Here is a 22082-nt window from a genome sequence, read left to right as displayed (position 1 = left end):
TCACCCCGATAGGCATCTCCTCCTGATCTACTCTATCATCACTTTGATCGTAGAGAACAGGGAATTTCCGCACTTCTTCAATAACGTTTTCGCTCTCCATGTTGCACAAGCCCTCACCGTTCTCCGTCAAAAAGTAAACTGAACTAGTCCGTGATGGTGCGGCCTTGGCGCGGTCTCCAAGCACCACGACGGTGCTGGCGCGGTGCGGCGGTGTGTGTCTGTACACGTTCGATGCCTTGTTTTTCTTTCTTGCCGTAGTACGTCCAACACTCGGCCATGTGTTGGCACGGGCTCGGTGTGGTTATGTGTGTCCCGACCTTAATCCAGTCCTGCGAATTCCTGATTTGTTGGTCTGATTGTAACAGAAACTTCAGCGTATATATCAATGTTTCTTCATTGCTTCAAGAAGACTTTGGCGTGTCCTCCTTTTCGTTTTATTTTACACTAGATACAGTATCTCACTCCTACGATGCTTGAGCTCTGAATTTCTGCACTCTCTTTACTTTTTTCTCTTCTCTTTTCTTTCACAATTTATTATTGTTCAGCGTGGTTGAGTCAATTCTTCACTGGTACCTAGGTGACTGTTGTGGACCTGCAGGTTGAAGGAAGGTAAGTGCGGGATTTGGGCAGCTCTGCGTCTGAGGCAGTACAAAATTACATGGAGAGCTGATGTGCTATTTCATATGGTTATGAGTGTGTTGCATTGTTCATTCTGTTTTCTTATGTGATTGAGTAGGTCTCCTATGGTCACACGACTGTTTTGTGCAGATATCATCTTGTCCAGGATAGCCAGAACAGTTGATTGTAATGCGGCATTTAGTCAGGTTTTCTTTGGCCAAGATTTCGAGTGGTAGGCCCAGCAGTCAAGATAACGACTAGCTCGTCTTTGAAGTTCTGGTTACGGTAATGGTGGCAAATAGCTGGGAAGTGTGAACTGAAATGTTGCATGGTGTACTACTCATTAGCAATCCCTGACACTGTACCTCTATGCTCTGGGCACTTCTGAAATACCTTTGTTCATTGCAGATGGCAACGACCACGATTGGTTTTGGTACTGAGTACATTATGACCCCATCTTCTGGAAAAATTTTTTTTAATGACATCCATGTGGCAGTTAGTTGCAGGGTTCTCAGAGAGAAACAGAATATATTCTGATGACTCACGTACAGTGTGTATTCGCTTTGTGGGGCAAACAGTGACTTGCCTGCTTCTGCACTCTAGTGATTCCATCATGGACAATAGTACTTCCTCAAATCCTTCATCATCTTAAATGACTGAACTGACCTAGAAAACATCCTTTGTAAAGGACCTTCAACCTTAAAGTTACACACTAAAGGAAGAAAAACTTCTGGTTTCAGGTATTTTTGAATTGTATGCACTCACGACATGTTGTAATAGCGTGTCTTGCTTACTGTGGCTATTATTCTCATAATAACTTATTTTGTTCAATGTCCTACGCAATCTCTCTGTTCTGCCTTTTGCTTGATTGTGCAGTAGTCGACATAGGTGCTTAAACAGTTCTGCCACAAAGTTCGTGCCTTGGCCTGTTGTTGCTGCTTCTCGTGTGTCGAGTTTCGGTAGCCAATAGTTAATGAAAGCGTGAGCCAGTGTGTCTGCTCCTTGGTTTGGTATGGCGATCAAGGCCAAGGAACGTGGAAAATGATCATTTATGGCTAGTACATATGATTCCCACTGGTGTTTGTGCAAAAGGGCCAAGCATGTTGAAGTCAATTAATTGGAGAGGTTTCTCTTCCTCAGCCACTCTTCGCAAAGGTATTTGCTGATGACTTGGCTCGACTCATTGAGCACAAAGATGCAGTTCTTCACATAGTGCTCAACATATTGTTTCCTCTGCTCTCTGTGTAATTTGGTGCTGCCTCAGACGTAGAGCTGCCCAAATCCCGCACTGACCTTCCTCTAACCTGCAGATCCACAGTAGTAACCTTGAGAGGTGGCATGAGCCCCCTCTCATATTTCTATCTTACGATTTTCCTCTCTAATGGCATGCGGTGAAAAGTTGCTATTCCTTCACACGCGGACTTCCCACGCAGCGTCTCTCGTCACCCAGGTGGTCCGGTGACAGGCGGGCTCTGCTGATTTTGAAAGGGTAAGCCGACGGGTGTGAGGGAGTCGAGTGAATGCTTTCCAGACGCCGACATTGTCAAAAGACACGCCCGGAGGGGCCTGAAGTAGCGGCTGGGCTAGAGGTTCCGTTACTTCGCAGAAACTTAGCGAAAACACTTTCTGGCGGGCGACCAGCGAGGCGTGGGAATGACTTGTGTTCCCAAGCAGCCTTGGTGCGCAAATTCCCGCGTTTTCTGCCGTATAGTAACCGTGATTGGCTTGCTCAGGACATAGCTCCGTGACGTAGAAAAATCGGCGCAGAAATTGGCGCCAAGAATCTCCATTGGTGGAATGGTAGTGCTCCGGCAATAGAGTGGAATTTTCCGCCGGTTTTCCAGATGCTGATTGGAACGGTTAACCACAGCCACTGTCGTGGGGGCGGGAATGTTCCGTGTTCGGTTTGTACGGGTGCTCTTGTGGGTAGTCGGCTCTCGCCTTTCGGTCGGAGTAGGTTACAAGACTGAGCCCTCGCCGCTCTGGACAGCCGGCCTTCCGTTGGCTGTCTAATATACTTTTATTTAATTGTAACTGTTTGACGAAGTTGCTGAAGTTTCGACTTCAACGTAACTTTCTGAATACAGTTGGCAATTGAGCATTCTGCATACAAGCGGCCTATGTTGTCTGTCTTGAGCAGTTTTGGCTAAAGTTGACTGTATCGGAGTTACAGTGTGACTTCGCTTGATAAAATCAATCACTGTACCGTCAGTGATTGTGTGGCGAGCCTTCTTCGTCTCCCTCAGAGGCGCATTTGTATTGCTAGGAAGTCTTTAGTCTGGAACAACCAGACCAGGATAATTAGTTTCGGGCTATACTCGCGACATTATCATCACCACGACGGGACGTCGAAGCAACCAGCCATCGCCTCCGGTACGCCAGATCGTGGTCTTGCGGTTAAGAGGACAGTTTGGTAATGTATGTCCGCAGCACCGGCAGATAGGGATTTTCCTAGGTGATAATCAGAGCTAAGCAGAGCGCGCCTGTTCGTCTTTCTCTAACTTGCTGTGTGTCTCTCTTAAGATTAGAGTGGCAAGGAATTGGCTCCACATACCACTTCGTCATAATCCTCACAATCTAGTTTAGGGACAACTACACCTTCACAGCGTTTGTTTGAGTATCCAATTTGAGCCAATTTGATGTATTGTAAATGTTTCATGTGTTTTTGTTCATTATTTTGTGTTTAGTCTTAATAAATCATATTGTTATTTTGGACAGAACTTTCATTCTGTTAATCGGTAGAGCAACCCTACCATTTCTCACTATGTTAATGAAACCTTCGATTATTTAACTTATTTATCAAATTAAATTATTGCAGGTGCCAAACTCTTTTCTACTCCACTGGCAGGGTTGATTGCAGTCAGTTAGCGTATTTTTTTTAATCCATGTGCAACAGCAAACGTCGGAGTTAGAATAGGGGGGGCTTAGAGCATCATTTACATATGTAGATTCTAGAAGAATTTAGTGTTAAATACACTGCTAGCCCCGGCACCTCGCAACCTACGTATCAATGAAGGTACCGTAAAGTGGCCGTGTGTGGTTCATTGTCCAATGTTCCCCGTCCTGGCCAATAATGTGTCCTAAATAATGGACATCCCGGAACACAAAGTGACACTTTTCTGAGGGTCAGCCATGCAGCACACAAGCATTCAAATACTTCCCACAGATGCACCATGAGCTAATAGATGTCCTTGGAATGTACTGTTATGTCATCTAAATATAATAGGCATTGCTTTGGTTTCAGAGCTCATAGAACTCCGTCTAATAAGCGTTGGAAAATTGCCTATGCATATTACAGACCAAAAGGCATCTGATGATTTTGGAAGAGTCCAAATGGGACAGAAAATGCTGTCTTAATCCAATTCTCTGCTGCTACTTCTAATTGGTCATAGCTGCTGCATAATTCTAACATGGAGTAGCGGAATTGCCTCTGTGATATTGAGCATGGGCTGTGCATCGGTGACCATTCGAAGATTAGTAGTATGTAACTGCAGCGGAACCTATAAGCGCTTTTTAGTCTGAGGACCTGTTGGGCACAATTACTACAGGGGCTAACCAGGAGCTAGTACTTTCTTCTATGATTCCATCCCGAAATTATTGGTCTGTTAACTCCTCACCGCCCAGAGTGGCCGAGCGGTTCTAGGTGCTACAGTCTGGAACAGCGCTACCGCTACGGTCGCAGGTTCGAATCCTGCCTCATGCATGGATGTGTGCAATGTCCTTAGGTTAGTTAGATTTAAGTTGTTCTAAGTTCTAGGGGACTGATGACCTCAGAATTTAAGTCCCATAGTGATCAGAGCCATTTTTGAACTCCTTCCTTACCATCCACAAATAGTGGAGGAGACTATGGTTTATTGTATACTGGCAGCTTGTTGCCAATGGGAATTCTGTGTTGTGCCAGAAGTGTAGCTGATAGTGGATCAAGGTGCGTTAAGCAGTCATGCATATTCCCCGTATCTACTCTCTCACGCTCTTCCAGATGCGAAACTGTTTCTCTCAGTGCACTTAAATCGACAGACTGTCCCAGCTTTTGACATTCTACATTGAAATCCCATTCTAATTCATCCTCCAAAACTTTTAAGTTAGGTGTCAGGGTTCCTGTAGACAGCCTCGCCTCCTTTTTAACCAAAATTATCTGTACTGATGGGTACTACTCAGCTACCATCTCTTGCACACATGACAAACTTCGTCATACAAAAATTCGCGCCTGATGCAGAACATCGTTGTCTGGCAAGGACTCTACCTCATACAAGGTATGAACCGGCTGATTAGTACCTACGTTCATCCAGGCCATCCTTCCTGTTCCTTTGGCTAATCCCACGACTCGAGTCTAAGAGACCGTGTACGCAATTTAACCAGCTTACACAACGTCTCGGGTGCTCCTCGCGATAATTCAGCTCTTGCAGCCGTAAAACTGACATGGAAGAATGTCCCATCCAGGTTTGTCGTGCGATGCTGCAGATCGACTTCAGCGTGATGATTACACAGAAAATCCAGACCCAGAATGACGTCATAGCTAACGCCTATGAATGGCAGGTCGTCCACACACATTCGGATGTTTCTTCCATCCACTCGGAAACCCAACAACGTGGAACCAAGAGAATTCACACGAGTACCACCCACACCACTTAACACACAGCATGGTGGGTTCAAATCCACTGCCCTCAATACACCCTTGCTACCATGGGTACCTGTAATCCTGTATCCAACAACTTACACGATCTTCCCTATACACAGCCGCATAGACAGATGTCTGCCACTGATTTTGCATCGGTCTGTCCCGTAGTCGAACTTAGTGGGAACGTTGCATAGTGATCACACCTGCCCCTGTACCGTTTAACGCAGGGCGCGAGTGTTAACGCTAATTCCACCGTGTAAGTGCCTGTGGACATTTTTGAACAGAGGTCCCACCTGATTGCACCTCTGACATTGTGGTTTTGTACAGAATGTGGCCCGAATCACCACAATTACAACACAGAATTTCCTCATTAAACACTATCCGCTTCTGCCTTGGTCCAATTACAGTATCAGTTTCAGTCAAAGCTACTGCAGTTGTCACTGGCTTTCCAGTGTTCTCAAAAACTCCATCCATACTTTCCATAACATTTCGGATGGCAGCCTCCGCGAAAACGGATCAAGCGCACGTTTTTCTGCCTACTATAAAATGCCTCTATTGGTACGATCATCATTCGTTAAGTTACACTTCATTTAGCGACTCCTGAGCGACTTCCACTCGCCGCTGGTCTTGCTTGAAATTGAACACCTGAAAGAAGATAATGAAGTAAAAGACCCACGCAGTGGACACCAAGTGAAAACGCTACTCCTTATGTTTCAGATATAGACTGCCATAATAAAATGCGAAGGAACTGTTAATTAGAACTCAGGGAGAAGTTATAGTCTAATTGACAATCGATTTATTGATCTTAAACATGGCAAGACAACAAAATTAACAAAGAAACATCACAAAAATATTTTTATTTAACAAGCGCCTTACTAACATGGGGTCTATGGGGGACAAAGTGATCTCCTTGGGATCGACATACGACACTAAACTTGCTCTATCTGACTTCGTACACGTGAATCCAGGTTATGGCATCAAACTACGCCACCACCAAGCATCTATATTCTACCATGCAAAAAAAAAAAAAAAAAAGAAAAATATGGTTTGAAAGAACAGGGTGCTGAGAATTATAGCCGTACATCGCAGCAGCGAATACTTTACCATCCTGCTGGTCAAGGCGTTCGGAGACTGAAGTCATGGATGGCGGCAATCTGTTATTAAACGCGCGTTCCCGAAAAATTCAAGTACGTGGTCGCGGTCTTGCGTTCGGTTAATTCAGAATGCAGGTACTTCCCTATGAGCCTCTGAAACCCCAATGGATTCCAGTGTGCAGTTGCACCCGTTTGATGGTCTACTAAACCAATTTGACGCTGTGCCACGACTGTGCATGTTGGACTATGTCAAATGTTTAGACGGCCGACTCAAGACAAATAAGTACATGCAGGCATCACTTGTTGTGACCGTGATGATATAAGCAGTACCTCTGATGCTTCAGAAGGTGACTGGCACAGGTTCTAAGTCGCACAATAGCAAAGGACACAAGTTTAGGTAGAGACCTGCAGTTCTTTACTAACGAAGCGCTAGTACAAGAGACTTGTACAAGAGTGATCTTTCTTCCTTTCTCATCGCTTCCTCCTCAGCTCGGATCCAAAAGCACATTTCTCTTTTCTTGACTTCCCCCACTTTCGCACAAGCCAGTCACAAGCTGGAGCCCGGCATTCTAAGCTCAGAGAATGGTCTTTGCACTGCAAACCAATTTGACCAGCCAGAGACTTTAACGCTAATGGGCAGAAAACAGAAAAAAGATTCAGCTTCGCAGCCCCTTTCCCACGTGTTTGCCATGTGTTTTGCTAACACAATACAGGGTGGAAGCACACCCTCCATAAACAGCTTGTTACCTCCCCTGTTGCGTCCATTTCAAAGTTTCCAAAGAATGGCCATAAACTCGTAAAAAGCTTCATGCTCTCACAAACATCTTTTGAAACAGTCTGGATGTCTGGACGCCAGTTTTCCTGTCCCATTGACATTTGCTGAACGTTTGCATTTTTTTGGCCGCTTGCTCCGTAACAAGGGTCCATCCTCTGCTTTATTCCCAGTCTACAATGCGCTGTCAGCGACATTTCGGCGCTAGGCGGTATACCTGGACGTCTGCCTCCTCTCCGGCGCCAAGTTAATGTGTTTTGCACAATGCGACCGTGGCACACAGCCGTCTGGAAATGTCTCCTCATTGTTCCCCAGAAAAACGTGCTTTATTGGCCTACCAGAGTCGTGCTTTTACTGCAGTCGTTTAAGTCGGCACTCTGTTCCTTTGAACGCAGGTAAAGCTTACCATATTTTCTTTCCTACAGCAAGCAAACAAGGCCACAAACTACTGCCCACCATTTCATCATGATGTAAGAAGTCAAATCGCAGTAGATTGTATTCCCTACACCGAATGAGAAGTGAGAGTGCCCTGCAATCTCTCACACCTCTGGCACAAATTTTTCTGTCCAACGTTTCACACCCAAAAGACAAGTCATTCAGAAATTACAATGGGGAACGTATGAATCCAAAACAAGGAAACACAACCTACGAACAAGCCAGAAGAAGATCACACCAAACCAAAATACAGTCAGACAAATGTAATACTGTGTCAGGCACAGCTCTCAGAAACGACATATCCAGAGATCAGTCCACTAAATGGACATATAACGCACAGTGGGTACCAGTCTCAGTTTAGTATTGGTTCTGCACACAGTATACACACGAGATACTTTCCGGTTGTCCTCTCGGAAATGTGGAAACCATTTCCTCATCAGTGAACACTACTCGCGTCATAACACCAAGACACTGAATCAACCAGATTTCAAACAGTAGCTACATGGTCTTTGTATAAGCTAATACAACACAACAGTAGGCCAAATTATACGCCACTATCTTTCACGTTGTTAAAATAGCACACACACGACAGACATGTGTCTCATTACTGATGACACGTCACAGCAGAACCACTCCCAGTGGAAGTATAACCGGTTCTCTAACATGCGATCCCAACAAATGAGAAACAAATATCTCGCTGACACTTGCTACAAACCGACCCTGACAACAGCTTGTGGGTACTGATTTCAGGAAGAATTCTAACTGTTGCACTACCAATGCATACCCGACACATGTGTACCTGGTCCCTGCTAGTACGTCACAGCAGAACCACTTCCTATGATGTTACACCCGATTTCCGAACACACGGCACAAAATAGACCAGGAAAACATAAGCCTTTTACTCTCCCCACAAAAGTAAGCTCGCAATTGTATATCAGTTGCCAGCCACTGGCAAAAACTCTAATATCGTGCTGGTAGAAATTAACTGAGGCTAGACAGTACTTCCACACTTCAAAATAATTTAACAAATTACTTACACTTTCAGCTGCATGCTGAAGCACTAACGCATAACTTTCTTGACTAAACAGAACAGACAGTGGGCATAACAGGCAATATAAGCCTAACCATGCACTTCAAACACTGAAAGATGAATAGCATGACTAGAGTACTGAACAAACAGTTGACCTTTCCTAGTAAAACGAATACTAAACGGTACACAAGCTCACTACATTGTCCATAATGTCATGGCACACTGAAGAGGCAAATAACGTGTAAGCCCCCAGGAGCACTCAGAAATGCTGTATCATGACGTAGCATGGACTAATGTCTGAAGTAGTGCTGGAGAGAACTGACACCATGAACCCTGCAGGGCTGTCCATAAATCCATAAGAATACGAGAGGATGGAGATCTCTTCTGAACAACATTTTGCAAGGCATCCCAGATATACTCAATAATGTTCATGTCTGCGGAGCTTGGTGGCCAACGGAAGTGTTTAAACTCAGAAGAGTGTTCCTGAAGCCACTCTGTAGCAACTCTGGACGTGTGAAGTGTCACATTATCCTGCTGGAAATGCACAAGTCCATCGGAGTGCACAATGGACATGAATGCATACAGGTGATCAGACAGATGCGTACGTACATGTCACCTCTCAGAGTCGTATCTAGACATATCAGGGGCCCACATCACTCCAACTACACACGCCCGATTAACGAGCCTCCATCAGCTTGAACAGTCCCCTGCTGACATGCAGGGTCCACGGATTCGTGGGTTGTCTCCATACCCGTACACGTCCATCTGCTCAATACAATTTTAAACGAGACTCATTCGACCAGGCAACATGTTTCCAGTCATCAACAGTCCAATGTCTGTGTTCATGGGCCCATTTCGACGATTGTTGCAGATTGTTTGCTTTCAGACATTCTGCGCCGTACACGCCAACGGCAGTCACTCCGATGCAGCATAAAATGCGGTTCATCTGAAAAGTCCACCTGTCACCAGTGGTCATGCAGTCGCGGTACTGACGTGCAAATTCCAGCATCCAGGTGCTTGCTGCGGAGGCCCATATATAGCAACATTCGCAGAACGCTCAGTGAGAAGACACTGTTAGTAGCCTCTTGATTTATCGGGCAGTCAGCTGCTTAACAGTTGCATGTCTATTCACTTGTATATATCTCAGTAGTCATCGTTCACCCTTGTCGTCTGTTGCACGTGGTGTATCACAGTTGCCTCGGCGTCAGTTTTGGATACTATTTTGCCATCCACGGTGTACTGTAACCAGGACGGCACGCAAACGGTTTACAAACTGAGCTGTTTCGGAAATGCGTCCACCCTTGGTCCGAAAGCTAATAATGTTCAATTGTTCCTAAGGGACCAAACTGCTGAGGTCATCGGTTACTAGACTTACACAATACTTAAACTAACTTATGCTAAAAACAACACACACACCCGTGCCCGAGGGGGGTCTCGAGCCTCCGGTGGGAGAGGCCACTCGATCCATGACATGGTGCCTGAAACTACCCTGCAACTCCGCTCGGAAAAGCCTTTTAGGACGTCGAATTAATCTCTTCCCTTCCGTATTGCGACAATGCCTGCTCTGCTTTCCGCATCCCCCAACACACTTTACATACCCTCCACTGCTAGTGCTGCCACCTGCCATCCATGGGTGCTCACTGCACATCTTCATCATCGTACTGGACAGTTTCCAGCCTCTGGCAGGGTCCGTATGGAACATAGGCCTCTCCATCGTCTTCTGCCTTGCCACCATCTCTCCGTCTTCACCTTGCTCCAGTCTTCTTCTTTCCTCTGGACGCATTCCTCTACTCCTTTCAGCCATCTGTCTCTCGGTCTTCCTCTTGGTCTGTTTCCTTCCAGTTTCATCTCGTCTATCCTCCTGGGTATCCTCTTGTCCTCCATTCTCTTAACGCGTCCATACCATCTCAGCCTTGATTTTTCTTTGCCCTACTGTAATGGTTCCACCTTCATTAACTCTGTGATCATTTCTTAACCTGTCTATCTTTGTCACTCCAATACTGTTTCTCAAGAATTTCATCTCACTAGCTTGTACTTTGCTTTTCTCTCTTCCTTTCATAACCCAGGTTTCTGATGCATATGTCAGGATTGGGACATAGTATGACCGGTACATAACCTACCTGATTTGAAGTACATCCTTACTCCATATCAGGCTTCTGACACTCTTCCCAAATGCTTCTGCTTTTGTCTCCCGCTCGTTTAATTCTCTGTCGTTGTTTTCATCTTCCTGTATCAGGCTTTCTAGGTACTTGAAACTCTCCACTCTCCTCAATCGTTCTTCACTAATTATTATTCAAGTTGTTCTTTCTTGTTGTCATAATCAGCTCACTCTTACTTATATTAAAGTTCATCCCTTATTCTTGTACTGTTCGTTCCCATACGTCCAATTCCTCTTGTACTTTCTCCTCCTTATTCCCTCAAATCATCAGATCATCTGCAAACACCGTAGCTTTCATCTTCCTTTCACCAACTACTTGTGCTACTGTACTCATTATATCATCCATCACTACAATGAAGATTAATGGTGAAAGTGCACTTCCCTGCCTCAAGCCATTCCTCTGTTCAATCCAAGCTGATCTCACTCCTCCCTCTTTCATACAGCTCACATTTCCATGGTACATTTCCCTTATCCTCCAAATAATCTGTTTTGCTACTTCTCTGTTCTCCAGGGCTTTCCACACTTTGCTTCTATGTACACTATCATATGCTTTTTCAATGTCCAGGAAGGTCATAGTGCTGCTCCTACAGTTGTCTTACAGCAAGGAACGGTCGAATATAGGCACATTACTGTTACTGGACCGTGTATAACGTATGCAACATCTTTCTTTGCCTTATCTTTATAGGCTTTCGATTTTGTGCCGGCCGTGTGGCCGAGCGGTTCTAGGCACTTCAGTCGGGAACCGCGCGCCTGCTACGGTCGCAGGTTCGAATCCTGCCTTGGGCATGAATGTGTGTGACGTCCTTAGGTTAGTTAGGTTTAAGTAGTTCTAAGTTCTAGGGGACTGATGGCCTCAGATGTTAAGTCCCATAGTGCTTAGAGCCATTTAAACTTTCGATTTAGTGCTTCTCAACCAAGCTAGCTTTCGTGTTGTTTAGCAAACGTTTCCAGCCTTTCCAATTAATTTGCATATCTATGGACATAGCGCCGCTACGATTGCCTCACAACTGAGTTTTGCTAGTACAAGCATGAACGTTGTCGGTTCACACCATCAAGCACGTATACGTTGGTATGTTTCCACAGTTAAAAACGATCAAGCCTCAAGCAGCTATCGAAAAATTACCTCTGCACACATGCATGCACAAGATACATGCAAATAGGTAGTTTTCAGCATGCTAAAACGCAGCATGTGATGCATCACATTATCTGCTTCCAAAAAAGAGTACGAGACCATGTGCTCGGAACGTCTTCTCGCAGCATAAACTGGAGGCTGGAATGTGTCGGAACTGGCAGGTCCCCCTGTACAGGCGTGGCTCCCCTTCTCCCCCCTTCTTCCCCCTCCATTTCGGCCCACTGCACAGAACACACTGTTCGCTGGAGGCCAGCGCATTGAGTCAGCTCAGCTGTGTGTGCCGCTGTGGACGCAGAACCAGACCTGGAGGAGTACACGATCTTTCAGTCACGTTGGTGAGTGTTAATGCAGGCAGCCGCTGCCGGCACAAGCGCACACGTGTGACAGAGGACATCGTTTTCCCTGTGTTCTGGTACAGGATCCTCAAATGTGGAAAAATCCCCTGTGTAATTTGTGTTTTTAGCATGTTAGCTGCCTGAACATAGACACACGCCGGTACAAAAAGTGTGGCGAGAAGGGGACAAAATTATCATTTCATTTTGGGCCTGAACACATTAGAATGCGGTCTAAGAAATCAAAACGTAAAAAAAAAAAATTACGCTATCTCTCTGTTTTTGGTAATTTAAGGGCTTTACTTCTGATGTTATGTAAGAATAATTTAGCCCTGACCCGCTGCTAAATTCATTTGGAAAGTGTGATACTTGAACGGTTATGTCAAACGTACTGTTTTCGTTGTGCCTTTCCCGCAAGGTAATGTAGCAAACCGGCTAAGATCAAATTAATACTGCTCGGCCCAGGTTCCAAATGAGACTAGTGTCAAAGCATAGATTGTTGTAATTGTGTCAGCTCTCTCAGTACTGTGGAGCACTCCAGCTGGATTTTTTACACGTCGGAGTTTTACACAATGCAGAGTAACTGCTTCTGGAGAAGTCTGTAGTTGGGCAAATGACGTGTTGTGCATAAAACGTTGAGTTTTGAGCCAGTAACGAAGTGGAACCACGCATATAAAAGAATGTTAACGCCCCTGGTAACCCGAGCCTTCAATCGTATGACTCAGAGAACAGATCCAATAAATAATTAAAATAATTTTCCGAGTATACAGCGGGGGACCTTGTTTAGGAATTACGTTTGTTCGAAATCATGGTATCTTCAGACTTTGTTCGATTTGGATTTATAAATATTGTTGAAGAGCGATGCCATTTTCTTAATATTTCATGTACTACTGAAACTCTCCTCTCGTCCGCGCGAACTTCTACTGTTATCTCTCAAGATAGAACGATCTGTTTTAATTTTTTGTTGTTGTTGACACTCAGGCTGTCTGAGCAGATAAGTATCAGCAATCTTTCATCCTACCGGCATTTACTGCCTCAGAGAAAGCATACGACGTGGCGCTGTGGAGTTTAACGTTTCCAAACAGTGAGAAAATTCAAATTAAGGGTATACATTTAAACGTATCGTGTTGCACGGCGGACGCACAACAATCCATAGACTTAAAAAAAGCACTAAAAACAGAAATGCTCTGACTAAGATTGAGAATTTTTTTCTGTAGCACCGACTATTTAGACAGGTGTTCACAGCTGCTGCTTCTGACCCAGGGGAGCTATGTGCTGCCTCACATCATCTTGTTTTAAAGTGTGCTGCATTAAAGTCCTAGAAGAGGGTCTCACTCTGCGTTCAACTGCTGTTGAACATCAAATCTCTCGATTTAGAAGTTCTCATTGACACCATGCCGAGTGAATGATATAACAAACATTACAGAGTGTTTCATCTGTCACAAATACCAGTCCTATTAACTTTGAGGTTAAAAAGAAATCTGTGGAAAATATGAGTCCGGTGTGGGTTGAGAATGTCTATCGTAGCAAGAAGGAAGAAAGGACGAGGGCGTTATTAGAAACGGAGGACTATCTCGGATTGGCGAAGAAAGTAAGTCGTGGCCTTTCAAAGGCAGCATTTCGTCCTACCGATTCCGGTCCTACGCAAATTTTCATCTTTCGTCATTGAATTATTTCAGTGCCCCGTTTCATCAAAATTCTGGCATTTATTTCTTCAAGTATATACAGGGTGTTTCAGAAGAGATTGTCAATATTCAGGGGTATGACAGGAATGATCATTCGAAACAAAAATGCATACCTTAAGAGCTACGAACAATTTTTGATCTTCGATACTGTGAAAAATTCTCTTCTACTGCAAGCTCTTTGCTTTCCATATTTTAGGAAGGCAAAACAAGGAAAAAATGTCCAGTAAACATGTGTTCTTATACGCATAACTTAAGAGCTATGAGCACTTGTTCATCTTCACTACTTTGAAACACAACTCTTCTAATGAACAAGAACTCATAACTTTTAAAGTATGCATTTTAGAGCACATGTTTACTGGACATTTGTTCGTTTTGGTCTATACTACCACTTCTCAAAATATGGAAAGCGAAGAACTTGCGGCCGGCCGGAGTGGCCGTGCGGTTCTGGGCGCTACAGTCTGGAGCGAATCCTGCCTCGGGCATGGATGTGTGTGATGTCCTTAGGTTAGCTAGGTTTAATTAGTTCTAAGTTCTAGGCGACTGATGGCCTCAGAAGTTAAGTCGCATAGTGCTCAGAGCCATTTGAACCATTTGAAGAACTTGCAGTAGAAAAGACTTGTTTCATAATATCAGAGATCAAGAATTGCTCATAGCTCTTAAGGTAGGCGTTTTAGAGCCCATGTTTACTTGATTTTTTTGTTTCAAATATCATTCCTGTCATATCCCTGAATATTTACCATCACTTCTGAAATCCCCTGTGAACACAGCTGTGGACTGACACGATGGTGACTGTTCTTTCGGACATGCATTCCCGAACGATCAGACACCACACCTATAATAACACACATTATACCTATACGTGCGAAGACTGACTAACAAGAAACCGTGACTTTTTTCCTTCATCATGTCTTCCAGTTTGTTTGATACGGCCGTTGCGATTTCTTCTCCCGTGCCAACCTCTTCATCTGAGATATCACCTATAGTCCTACACGAAGGTCCTCAGTTGTTTGTTATGTGCATTTCAATCTCTGTCTTTTTCAATTTTAGCTACCCAGAGATTCCTCTAGTACCATAGAAGTTGCTCCCTGGTGCCGTGACACATTTCCAATAATTCTATACTATTTTCTAGTTGGTGTTTTCAATATATACCATTCGTCGTCGATACTGTGGAGAAGCGTTGCATTCCTTACCTTATGTGTCCACTTAATTTCCCATTCTGTAGCACATCCTCCATTCTCTTCTTTTACGGTTTTTTCCACAGTCGTTAATTCACGTTCAAACAGTGGTGTACTCCAGAGCTAGGTTCACAGAATTTTCTCGCTCAGATTCAGGCTTGTTCACTCTAAGACAAAGAAAACTATGCACCGCGAAGAAATCAATAGATGTACAGTACGTATACAAACAAATGATTGCAATTTCAGAAAAATTTGGTGATGTATTCAAGCGAAAGAGATTCACATATTGAGCAAGTCAATAATGCGTTAGTTCACCTCTGGCACTTATGCATACAGTTATTCGGGGTGGCATTGATTGATAGTTACTGTATATGCTCCAGAGGGACATCGTGCCAAATTCTGTCCAACTGGCGCTTTAGATCGTCAAAATCCCGAGTTGGTTCTTAATTGAGAAGAGATCCGGCGAACTTGCTGGCCAAGGTGGGCTTGACAAGCTCGAAGACAATCAGTAGAAACTCTCGCCATGTGCGGGCGGTGCGTTGCTGAAATGTAAACCCCGAATGGCTTGCCATGAAGGGCTACAAAACGGAACGTAGAATGTTATCGATGTACCGCTGCGCTGTAAGGTTGCAGCTGCTGAGAACCAAACAGGTCCTGCCATGAAATGAAATACTACTCTGGTTCTCAGATCGTATGGCGGACGATAGGTTGGTTTCTCACAGCTGTATACAGCGTCCTCCAGACACGCCTCCGCTGGTCATCAGCGCTCAGTTCGAAGTGGGACTCATGAATGAAAAAAATGTTCAAATGTGTGTGAAATCTTACGGGACTTAACTGCTAAGGTCATCAGCCCCTAAGCTTACACACTACTTAACCTAAATTATCCTAAGGACAAACACAGACACCCATGCCCGAGGGAGGACTCGAACCTTCGCCGGGACCAGCCGCACAGTCCATGACTGCAGCGTCTCAGACCTCTCGGCTAATCCCGCGCGGCACTCATCAGTGAAGACAATTCCACTCCAGTCAATGTAACTGCAGGCCGAAGACAGCGGTAGGATACCGGCCTGACTGCCATATAGCCCGACAACCAGGAATGTTGTTCTGGGGTGCCGTGTCTTGTCATAGCAGTACCCCTTGGTTGTCATCTGCTCCGCCCTTATAGCACGGAGGTACGTCCCGTTTTGTTGCCCTTCATGGCGAGCCTCCACGACAGTTTCTACTGCTTGTCTTTGTGCTTGCCAAACCCTACCTTGACCAGCAAGTCGACGAATCTCCCCCAAATTGGGAACGTTTGGAGCATTTGGACAGGGCTCTTCAAGCAGCATGGGTCAGAATTTGGCACTGTATCACTCAGGAGGACTCATACAACAATTCTGTCAATCATGAATAACTGATTGCGTAAGGGCCATAGGTGGACCAACGAATTAATGACTTCCTCAATTTCTCTTGAATTAACCATCCAGTTTTTTCTGAAATTATAACCATTTATTTGCCAGTGCATGTACGTCATATCTACCGATTTCCGTCCCATTCGAATAATTCTTCTGTCGTGCGTCGTTTGTTTGTCTTTTTTTTCTTCGAGTGTCTTTCGTATTAGTAGAATTCTTCTTGTGAAGAATGCTCTCTTTGCATGTGCTACTCTGCTTCTTATACCCTCCTTCCCCCGTCATTCATGCATTCATACATTCCTATACATTCCTTCCCTTTGTCTATTACGTTGTCCCAGGTTTTACGTTAAAGTTTGCATTTAATCTCATTTCTAATGCTCCTTCATATTTTCACCATTTTTGTGATTGCACTCTATCGATATCCTGCGCTCAGTAGATTGTTCATTCCATTCAATAGGCCCTATAATCCTGTAATGTCATCAGTGAAATTTATGAATGGTATCCTTTAACCCTCAATTTAAATTCTGATTCTTAACTTTTTCTTTATTTCCGTGGTTCCTTCTTGATTGCAACTGTTGAAAAGTAGTAGCCGGCCACTGTGGCCGAGCTGTTCTAGGAGCTTCAGTCCGGAACTGCGAACTGCGCTGCTGCTACGGTCGCAGGTTCGAATCCTGCCTCGGGCATGGATGTGTGTCATGTCCTTATGTTCGTTACGTTTAAGTAGTTCTAAGTCTCGTGACCTCAGATGTTAAGTCCCATAGTACTTAGAGCCATTTAAACATTTTTTTCTTTTTTTAATAGTAGATGAGAAAGAATGGATCCTTCCTTACGTTTATTTTAATCAGAGCACTTGTTGTGGTGTCACCGCCATACACCACACTTGCTAGGTGGTAGCCTTTAAATCGGCCGCGGTCCGTTAGTATACGTCGGACCCGCGTGTCGCCACTATCAGTGATTGCAGACTGCCGCCACACGGCAGGTCTAGTCTAGAGACTCCCTAGCACTCGCCCCAGTTGTACAGCCGACTTTGCTAGCGATGGTTCACTGTTTACAGTCGCTCTCATTTGCCGAGACGACAGTTTAGCATAGCCTTCAGCTACGTCATTTGCTACGACCTAACAAGGCGCCATATTCAGTTACTATTGATATTGATATTGTGAATCATGTACCGTCAAGAGCGACGTTCATCGTTAATTGATTAAAGTTAAGTATCAAACTCGCTACGTCCGCTTTCTGAATTCTAATTCCTTGTCATGTTCCAGACCTCACGTCAGTATAGTCCTTCCCTCCTCACGCCAGCCTGCGTGAGCTAAAACGCGTGCATTTCGGCCTCCTAGTAACACGGTGTTGGCTCTTCTGCCAACACAACACTTCTCTTACATTAAATCGCCCCTTCAGAGCCAGACTGGTCCGCCGACATGCTCGCCGACCAGTCGTACTGTGTATGGACAGCAGCGACTGCTTGACGGGCACTACCTGACTGCACTGACAGTGTGAGCAAACTGGCCGACCTGTGGATGGGCCTATGGAGGCTTTTATATGCTAATATAGCAGCAGATTGTAGCGATGGATCCTGAAAAACCATCAGGGCCTGTTTGTACATTAAACGCCTCCATACACACGTGGACCAGTCGGCAGTCCACAGCCCGTGTCTGCATCGACCCACTCACCTGTGCGTGGGCGGCGGGTCTGCGGTCTGTTCTGTGGTCTGGATGCGACGGTCTGACTGCCGAACCGTTACTTGCTGGATCCGACCCTCCTCACACTCCGTAAGTGCAGGCAGATCTGATTCGAAAAGCAGTCGTCGTTGTCCGCACACAGTTGGATCGGGCGGCGAGCGAGTAGGTGGACTAGCCGGGCTGTGAATGGGGGGTTGTTGAGACACTACCTTCACATCTTTCTCGGAATCGGCGATCCCGCCTCTCCATCTAGACAAACAAAAGCAGTTTTCTGCAACTGGCCACACTGAGAACGTCTGTGAGTTGTCCTGTGGTTTTTAGGTGAAAGCAAGATTTTGTAGTTTAAAATATGATCAAGGAGTACACCCGTGACCACATCGAAAAACTTACACAGTTGTACTGTGAAATACTATGAAAACTGGCGTTTGAACATTACACATTTAAGAAATAATAGATCGGAAGAGATGGGTGAAACATTTCTAGACCTTATTACAATTGCAGGCAAGAGAGCTTTGAGTGACGGTTTTTAGAAAAAAAATAACAGAAAGGCTGACTTCCTAAATTTAAAGAGAAATGATTGAAAGAAACATCATTCTGTACATTTACACGCTCGCAAAGTCATAGGCTGCAGACTTGTCACAGTCGTTGTACTAAGTGAAATACCAAGGGCACTATGATACAAGTTTTGTAAGCAATGACGTTGTGAAAGTTGTTCAATATTGTTGCTGCTGTACTTCTTAAATCAGTTGCACGTCACAAATGGTTCAAATGGCTCTGAGCACTATGGGACTCAACTGCTGCGGTCATTAGTCCCCTAGAACTTAGAACTAGTTAAACCTAACTAACCTAAGGACATCACAAACATCCATGCCCGAGGCAGGATTCGAACCTGCGACCGTAGCGGTCTTGCGGTTCCAGACTGCAGCGCCTTTAACCGCACGGCCACTTCGGCCGGCTGCACGTCACATTTACTTCTCAAATTTTCGGAAGAATCAGTCTAGTTCTGCATTTCGAGAACCATAATTTCTTAGAAGTCATCCTTAAACGATATACTAAAACGCTGACGTAAAATGTATTAAAACTATTACACATTTTATTTCCATCAGTTTATCGTTATTTAAAAAAGATTTTACAGACAGTACCTGATAAAGAAAGGTGAAGCAACCAGAAGACATGGTAAAACCCTGCGGGTTTTTCAGAATCTGTCGCTAAAATCTGCTCCTGTATTAGCAGATAAAGGCCCCCATAGGCACCCATGGTAGTGATTGAGGGAACTCTGTTGGCTGAACGGTACGTCCTCGTGTCTTACCTCTCATACGACATTACCATGGTGTCATTTTCCAACAGAACGATCCAGACATGTCACGTGCTCTATAAAATGTCTGCATGTTGTTGAGTTACCTGTGGTCAGGAGGATCTGCAGATCTGTCACTGATAGAACATGTGTGTGTCGAGCTCGGACGTCAACTGTGTCGCATTGCCATTACCAAAGATACGAAGGACGAGTTGGCTGGGTGGTGAGGAGGGGTGGGGGGGGGGGGGGGGGAGGATTGGGAAGCTTGTCTGAGGAGATAATACGATAGATTTGTGACATCCTTTCCAACTGAATCAGTGCATCTAGGCCAGAGGGGTGCAACATCATATTGGTATGTGAGCTAAAACTGTCATGATCTTTGTAAATTCAACACGATTGCGTAAACACTGCAATCACATTACATACCTGCTTAACTCGTGAAGTTTCATTTCGTCTACGTGGTCAGGGCGGGGGATCGCTAAGTGGAGGGGCCTTTGTTCGATTCCCGGTCAGATTGGAGATTTTCTCCGGTCGGGACTGTATATTGTGTTGTCCTTACGTTACTATCGTAATAAGTGATATTACACTGTTGAGAGGACTGAATAAGCACGGCCTGAAAAATGAAAAAAACAAAAAAGTCATTTCATTTCCTCCTCACCTTCTGGGGATTTCAATATTTTTGTCAGTTTATTTATTTAATAGCTGCTATTAAAATCGTAGGTGTACATGACAAGTTAAAGGTTAAAGTAGGCATCACGGCAACGTACATTTGGAGAATGTACGGGGTAGGCGTAAGGTGTGCTTGAAGAGAGAGTAATAAACTGTGACTCACTCAGAACCGAACCCTCAGATGCGCATCTTTTCCTATGATTAGTTACATTTGATTCTTGCATTTTAAATGGCTGTTCTCGCATACTCCCAAATATTTAATGGTCGTAACTGTTTCCAGGGAATGTTCGCCAATCGTGTTATCGAACAATAACGGATCTCTCTGCCTCTTTTCCTTTATATTGAGACTGAATTGCTAACCCCTGCATCTAGCTTCTTCCTCTGTAGGTCTTCCTGCACTGCACTACAATTTTCGAACATCATGACTTCTATATAGGGTATTTCACAATTCGTATTACAGGATTCTATTGGTGGTTGAAGGGAGTCAGTAAGTTTCGATATGGAACACATGTCCGATAAGATACTGTTTGGATGAAAAATAGGTCTGAATATCGGAAGACCCACTAGTTTCCCGCTTCATAGTACGCACGCGGCAGAGACAATGACCTCTGACCTGTGTGCTCTACAGACGATCTTGACATAGGCGTTGGTTTCGAGTACTTGTCTCTTCTACGTGACAAAGGAAATTGTCTTCAAAGACAAGGAGTATCACAGTGGAGCATCACAGTCAACCCTCCTGATTGCGGATATACCAGTTTCTCGCAGCAGTTCTTGCAGCAGAACGAAAATGGTATGTGATGTCATAACTACAACAGGGATCGACTACGGCGCCATCATATCAGTTTGTGTGTGTATCGTGAAGCGGAAGATTTGAAAATAATCCGATCTTCTAACTTACTTACATAGTACCTAAACGGTACATTTCCAGACATGGGTGCCTTACCAAAACGTTACCTACGAAGTCTCCTCAACAGCCCCTAAAATCCTGTGGTGGGAATTGTGGTAAGTGAAAAGCCTCATGGAGCTTTCGCCACTATCCCCTGGGTGAGTGGTTCCCAACGTTTCTTACACAATTACCCTTGACTACAATTAGGCCTTAGCTAGTAACCCCCTCCCCCCTGCCATCTGTTGTCCTCCCCACCTCCCCCCCCCCCATTATCACCATCTTAAGCACCTAACTAAACAGTGGAACGAAAAATTTTTCTTGGAACGCTTTTGTTTTTAAACGATGAAAGAGGAATGATATTTAGTTTGTGTGTGTGTGTGTGTGTGTGTGAGTTAATGAAAACTACCCACAGTGAGGGTAGACATTTGTTACAAAACAAACTTCCCCTGCATTATTCCTCTCAATTGCGGCACTTGCTTGACTTGTACGCTGCAAACCCATTTAGGATCAACCAAGTTAAAATATGTGCACTATACTTTATTCTGCGCTTCTTACTTCTTAATTGGCAGGAATTAGAAGATTTCAGGCTGTTAATACTTTTGCGTCTGCCGACAGCAGCTAATAATAATAATAATAATAATAATAATGATAATACACTGCAGAACCAAAGGAACTGGTACACCTGAATAATGTCGTGTGGGACACCGCGAGTAAGCAGAAGTGCCGCAACACGACTTGGCATGGACTCGACTAATGTCTGAAGTACTGCTGGAGGGAACTGACACCATGAATCCTCCAGGGCTGTCCATAAATCCGTAAGAGTACGAGGGGGTGGAGATCTCTCCTGAACAGCACGTTTCAAGACATCGCAAATACGCTCAATAACGCTCAAGTCTGGGCAGTTTGGTGGCCAGCGAAAGTGTTTAAACTCAGAATAGTGCCATTCTGTACAAATTGTGGACGTGTGAGGTGCCGCATTGTCCTGCTGGGATTTCCCAAGTCCGTGGGAATGCACAACGGATATGAATTCTTGCAGGTGATCAGACAGGATGCTTACGTACGTGTCACCTGTCAGAGTCGTATCTAGACGTACCAGGCGTCCCATATCACTCCC

At 44.7% G+C, this 22082-nt stretch overlaps 1 protein-coding gene across 1 annotated transcript in view; it reads left to right on the top strand.

Annotated features, from left to right (window-relative positions):
* The first annotated feature begins 12099 nt into the window (after positions 1-12099).
* The window catches only part of LOC126251533 (retinol dehydrogenase 14), a 111447-nt gene continuing 101464 nt past the window's right edge, over positions 12100-22082 (top strand). The window contains exon 1 of the mRNA XM_049952038.1: positions 12100-12192. The gene's annotated coding sequence lies outside the window, so the exon portion shown is untranslated. The remainder of the gene's footprint in view (positions 12193-22082) is intronic.

Source organism: Schistocerca nitens, chromosome 4, assembly GCF_023898315.1.
Source record: "Schistocerca nitens isolate TAMUIC-IGC-003100 chromosome 4, iqSchNite1.1, whole genome shotgun sequence".
Classification (NCBI taxonomy): domain Eukaryota; kingdom Metazoa; phylum Arthropoda; class Insecta; order Orthoptera; family Acrididae; genus Schistocerca; species Schistocerca nitens.
This window is presented reverse-complemented; position numbering and strand designations above follow the sequence as displayed.